This window comes from Octodon degus, unplaced genomic scaffold (assembly GCF_000260255.1).
Source record: "Octodon degus isolate 3935 unplaced genomic scaffold, OctDeg1.0 scaffold00041, whole genome shotgun sequence".
Taxonomy (NCBI): Eukaryota; Metazoa; Chordata; class Mammalia; order Rodentia; family Octodontidae; genus Octodon; species Octodon degus.
In genome coordinates, this window is record NW_004524617.1 from 13,418,817 (window position 1) to 13,425,267 (window position 6,451).

At 42.5% G+C, this 6,451-nt stretch overlaps 1 protein-coding gene across 2 annotated transcripts in view; it reads right to left on the reverse strand.

Annotated features, from left to right (window-relative positions):
* The window catches only part of Zfx (zinc finger protein, X-linked), a 71,539-nt gene extending 65,133 nt beyond the window's left edge, over positions 1-6,406 (reverse strand). Inside the window, exon 1 of one of the 2 annotated variants that reach the window (XM_023715394.1) lies at positions 6,220-6,406. The gene's annotated coding sequence lies outside the window, so the exon portion shown is untranslated. Of the gene's footprint in view, positions 1-2,840; positions 2,926-6,219 lie in introns of those variants that run through there. The other variant, XM_023715393.1, reaches the window with a different exon arrangement.
* Between the last annotated feature and the right edge of the window lie 45 nt (positions 6,407-6,451).

A 6,451-nucleotide genomic window follows, 5' to 3' on the forward strand; every position in this document is an offset into this window, starting at 1 on the left:
AAAAAAAAAAAAAAAAAAAACCCTCACATATTAAATATCAAATCACAGATGGAAAATAATATTCCACACAACCCAGAAAAAGTAGGAGTATCTTAACCTAATTTCAGACAAAGTGGATTTCAAGTCAAAACTGATCAGAAGAACTGTCCTATTAATCAGCTGTGAAACTGTCTCATTCATATTTATTTCTCAATAAAAATAAATTAAAAAATTTAAAAAACTGATCAGAAGGAGTAAGAAGGACATTGTATATTGGTTAAGAAAACAACTTAACAGGAAGAGGTAACAATTACAAAAATATGTGCAACAAACAGCAGGTGTACCCAGCTTCATGAAACAAACACTAATGGACATGAAAAGTCAGATAAACAGCAACATAGTTACAATGGGAGACCTCAATACTTCACCCTAACACAGACAGGTCACCTAGACAAAAATCAACAAAGAAATAACAAATCAAACTTGAACCAAACCTTTGAACAAACGGACTTAGATGTCTACAGAATGTTCTACCCAACCACAAGATACACATTCTTCTCAGCAGTACATGGGATTTTTCTCCAAAACAGACCACATACCATCCCATAAAGCATGCTTAAGTAAATGCAGAAGAATTAACATTATCCCATGAATATTATCAGATCATAGTGCAATGAAATTAAGACATCAATGGCTAAAGAAACCAAGGACATTATACCAATGCATGAAAATGAAACAATATTCTCTTAAATAATCAATGAGTAGGGGCCAGGGAGCTAGCTCAGTAGAATAAGCGCTTGCCTGGCAAGCGCAAGGGCCTGAGTTCAATCCCCGCTTCTGCCAAAAAAAAAAAAAAAAAAAATCAGTAAGTCACAGAAAAAAACAAGGAAGAAATTATACAATTCATACACTCAAATGACAATTGTAGTACAACACACTAGAACCTATGGGGCACAAAACAATCCTATGAGGGAAGTTTATAGCAGTGAATTCGCACATTAGAAAAAAAAATGGGGGCCAGGGAGATGGCTCAGTAGAATAAGCGCTGGCCTAGCAAGCGCAAGGGCCTAAATTCAATCCCTGGTTCCGCCAAAAAAAAAAAAAAGAAAGAAAGAAAAAACAAAATGAGTCCAAATAACCTAACAATGTACCTCAAGGTCCTAAAAAACAAAAAACAACCAAGAACAATTCAAATCTACAGCTAATATCAGGAGCCAGGCACGGTGATACACATCTGCAATAGGCAGGAGGATCGCAGTTTGAGGCTAGCCTGGCTACAAAGTGAGTTGAAGGCCGACCTGAACTTCATAGTGAGACCCAGTCTCAAAAAGATTTTAAAAAAGAGCTGGTCTTAAAAAACAAACAAACAACTCAATGGTCCTTAGTATATCCACAAATTTGTATAATTATGCCTTTCGTGTCCAAGACCCTGGCTTTGATCCCCAGTACAGCAAAAATGAAGGAAGAAAAGCGGGGGAAAACCATATGCCAGACATGTTTCCACATTTGGATTTTTCAATTTCTTTTTCCTATAATCTGTGTATATAGTGATTTGCTTCACTAAAGCTCAACCACATGCATTCTTGGATAAACTCCACTTGACGAAATTTTTTTAATACACTTCTGTATTCAACTGTTAATCTATGGTGACTCTTACAGCTTATAATTTTCTTTCTTTGTAAGATCTTATCCCAGTATTTCTACCCCGGTTAAAGTAGTTTTAAACGAGTTAAGTAGCATTCTTTCTTATTATTGTTGTTACTATTATTTCAGTAGTTAAGATAAGGATTTTCTGTTTATTTGGTAGTTGAGTAAAACTGCTACAAAACCCCTTGGACCTGGTTGTATTTTATGTGTATGTTCAGGTGATCATCTCTTTACTATTGTATTAATTCATTAATGATCTGTGGTTTCTGTCTCCTCTTCAATTCATTTAGTAAATTTATATTTTCCTACAATTTTGTCCATTTCCCTGAGTTTTCTAATGTATTTCTTTTTTTTCTTTTTGCGGAACTGGGATTGAACTCAGGCCCTCCCGCTTGGCAGGGAAGCGCTTATTCCACTGAGCCACCTCCCCGGCCCTTCTAATGTATTTCTATAAAATGGTTCATAATATTATCTTATGTGTTTTGGAAACTTTACTGCTTCTGTTGCAGTGTCCCCATTTTCTGGGGTTTGTTTTGAGACAGGGTCTCACAATGTAGCCTAGGCTGGCCACAAACTTTCAGTAAGCCTCCCGCCCCAGCCTCCTGAAGGCTGGGGTTACAGGTATGCACTACCACGCCCAACTCAGTGTCCCCACTTTCATTCCTACTATTATCCATTATGCTGAGCATTTTTTTTTCTTTTTTTTTCTGGTAGTGGGTATCAAACTCAGGACCTTACCTTTACAGGTAGGTCCCTATGCCGCCGAGCTATATCCCCAGCTTATTATCCATTATGCCTATTTTTCTCAATTATTTTCCAAATGATTAGCTCATTTTTATTCTTTTTAATTAATTTTTACTTTTCTTTAAAATTTTCTTTGCTTTCTTTATAACATTTTTGCTTTTATACTTACTGTTTTTTTCTTTGCATTTGTCTTTTGTCTTTAATTTCTTTAGCTTCTTTTTCTGAGTTTTTTAATACGTTACTTACCAAAGATTGGCTGTCTCAGCTGCTTCCTTGTTCCTGGGATAAAATACCTAAAACCCACAAGTTAAAGGAGGAAAGGGTCGGGAGGCCGAAGCAAGAGGATCACTGCGAGTTCGAGGCCAGCCTGGGCTACAAAGTGAGCTCAAGGCCAGCCTGAGCAGCATAGTGAGACCCTGTCTCAAAAAGAAAAAAAAAAAAAAATAGGAGGAAAGGTTATTTTAGCTCACAGTTTTGGAGAAGTTGCCGTCCTCAGTCCTCTGGTTTGGAGCAGGGCTGCACAGCAGAGGAGAGACAGCTCCTGGTAGGGAAGGCAGGAAGGGAGCAGCAGAGCAGAGAGCCTGCACAGCTCCCTCCCTTTATATTCCATCCAGGACACAGCCCACTGGCTGGGGCCACCCACCCCAGGGTGGGGCTTCCCTCTTCGGGAGATCCCGCCCAGCCACATGCAGAACTGTGCTAAACCAGTTAGTGGACTGCTGCAATACCACAACCTAATCCAGTATCTCATCCCCCTAATCCAGCCACTTCCCTGAAGTCTTGCCTATGAACACATGAGGCTTGCAGGAACATTTAGATACAAGCCCTAACACTGCTAATTATCCCCCAATATAGTTCTTTGTTCCCTTAATAATAGAGTTTTAATTGGACATAGGACTTGCAGCTAAAATCTGTATGTCCCAGTCCCCTTTCTTACCACATGACCAGGTTCTTACAGAGCAGGGGGAAGAGGTTTTGTGTTCTTTTAAGGTCTTGGCACTTTGAAAAGTTTGAGAGTGTGCACTCTCTTGGGGCCTTTTCCTTTATCTGGTGGCTGCAAATTGATGACAACGTGGTAGTGCCACCTGGGCCACAGGTATGAAAGGCTCAGGTTGAGCTTGGTGTGGATGCCTGCAACCCTGGACCTTCTGGCAGCCAAGGCTTTATTGTATGGGAAGGAAGCACAGTTCCATCCTGTGTAACTTTCTATATTTGGGGGCTTGTGGATAAAAGCACCAAGCCTGCACCCTTATCTTCTTTTTCTGAACAATTCAGTCATTATATTTTGTGGTGGTTTTTTTTATACATATTTTGTTTTTTTATGTATTTGGTTGTTGCAGAGTCTCACTACACAGCTCGGACTCCTGGTGATCCTCCTGCTTTCAGCCTCCCCAGCACTGGGATTACAGGCATATGCCACTCTGCCAGGACTCTGTGGCCCACTCTGCCAGCCCTGGGGGCGGGGCTGGTGTGGAACGTGGTGCCAGGGATTCAACCTAATTCAACCGCAGTCCCTGTGCTTGCCTAAGCTTGCCTAAGCAGGCCCTTTAGTCTACTGAGCTGTCTCACCAGCCCTGCTTTTCTAATATATCTTTTTTTTCTGTTTTGGTTTTTCTGAGACAGGGTCTTACTAGAATAGTTCAGGCTGACCTTGAACTTACTATGTACCTGAGGCTGGCCAGAAACTCACAGTGATCCTCCTGCCTCAGCTCCCTAAATGCTGGGATTATAGATGTATGCTACTATTACAGCAGGCAGGGCAGGCAGCTAGAGAAAAGCCAGGCCCAAGAAGACTGAAAAAATCAGGCCCCAGGATGGAAACACGACGACCAAGGCTAGGACTCCAGTGGTCCCATGAGTAAGAGGCCCATGTTAGAGCAGTGGGACCCTCATGCTCAGGAATGTGATACAAATAAGGTGATAAACAGCACCACCAAACCTCTATTCATACCTCTCTGAAGAATGCCTTTGTTCTGCTTGTGCTGATAACTATAGAAAGTTTACAGTCCACGGCATTTCCAATAGTCCGCTTGCTGCATGCCCCGAGTTGCTATAGACCCACTTCTAGCCAAACTTTCCTGCTTGTAACCCACAAGTTGATCTCAGCTTGCCCCAGAGTGGTCCTGAGACATGGACATTTTCATGAATAAAAACCACTAGACAAAAAGTCACCATGGTAATCCACCTTCAGGTCACCTCCTGCTTTCAGGTGCTTTCCTCTAATAAATTTTCTTCCTATTTATTTCCCGTGTCCTCAAATCCATTCTTCACCATTGGCAGATACAAACTCAACGCATATGGGTACCCTGCAACACTATCACACCCAGCTTTTGCTTTGTTTTTAAAAGCAGGTTTTCCTACATTGCCCAGGCGGGCCTGGAGCTCTGGGGCTCAAACATTCTCCTGCTTCAGCCTCTCAAGTAGCTGGGACTACAAGTGATCACCAAGAGCAGACTAAAAATGTTTCAAAATGTCCTTCCAAGGGGGCCGGGGAGATGGCTAGGGCCTGGGGAGATGGCTCAGTAGGATAAGCGCTTGACTGGCAAACGCAAGGATCTGAGTTCAATCCCCAGTTCCGCCAAAAAAAAAAAAAAAAAAATGTCCTTTCAAGGCCAGACAGGCTGGTGTGAGCCTGTAACGGCCAACTACTCCAGAGGCTGATACAGGAGAATCCCTTGAGCACAGACAGCTTAGGCAAAACAGCAAGACCAGTCTCAAAGAAAGAAAAAGGGTGGGAAGGAGAGAAAGAAGAAGAAAGGGAGAAACGAAGGAATAAAAAAGAAAGAAAAAGCTAGCCAGCCAAGCAGGGGAAGGTTTGATTTTCATAGTATTTATATCAAATTTGATTTTTTTTCAAATTTGATTTCTTACAACCAGAGAACATGCTTGATGTTCAAACCATCTGCAGAGAAAAAGTATCTTCTAAAAAAAGCTCCAACCTATTGTACCCTGATATTTCTCTAAAATATAACAAAAATAGACTACAAGGAAAATGAACTTTTAAAATGGTAGAAAAAGTACAAAGCGAATCTTTTTTACTACTGGAGGTAGCAGACATAATATTGATCAGTCAAATATTATAAAAGTTTCTAAATACATATTCTCAGTTTCTGTGAAGAGTTCATTGGCACACCACCACTAACCATATCTGGAACAGCACTGATGCACAATATAACAGCTGAAAATAATAATTGCTGCTCCAATGACCTTTCAGCTAACAATTTATGCCACAGCACCCCTTAAAAATGATCACCCTTTTTACTGGGCATGGTGGTGCATCCCTCTAATCTCAGCACTGGGGTGGCTGAGGCAGGAGGATTACCAAAAACCTGAGGCCAGCCTAGGCTACAGAGCGAGTTCAAGGCCAACTTGAATTACACAGGGAGAGCCTGTCTCCAAAAGAATAAAAGAAAGAAAAAGGAAATTATAACCACCTATGAACAAAAATTCCTTTTTTCTTACAACATACTGACTTCTTCCCCCCAGAATTAAATAAATATGCTAAAAGAAATGATAATTGAACACTACACTTTAAGACAAAAATAGACTCACCAATTATAGGACATAAGAATTCCTCATCAGTCATTATCATATGGAACAAATTTGGACTGTGCCCTGTGCTTGAGTGAACCACAAATGTTTTCTGCTTATTTATTTCTTTTAGCATACAGACATCAAGCAAAGAAATAAACACCCTAAATTGAGAACAAAACAGGAAGAAGCGGCTGGCAGAACTGTGGAAAGTTTTGTAATCCTCACAGAGGTGAGGCCAGCCTAGGCCCCAGCGGGAGGCTGAGGCAGCGCTAAGATCCCCTGAAGCCTCGGCTGCGCCCCGAGACGCCTAGGTACCTGGCGATGGAGACCCGCCTGCTGGGGAGAGCGGCGGACCGCGGGGAAACCCGCACGGAAGCGAAGATCGCAGAGAGAGGGCCGGCGACCGAGCGAGCGGCTGAGGCGTCCGCGGGCTTCGGCCACAGAGAATGGCGGGCGGGTGGGAGAAGACGGACGGGACCGGGAGGCGGCGGCCCGCGCTCCCGAGCAGCGTCGCCGCGTCCTGGACGCCGGGCGGGCGCGCGCCGCC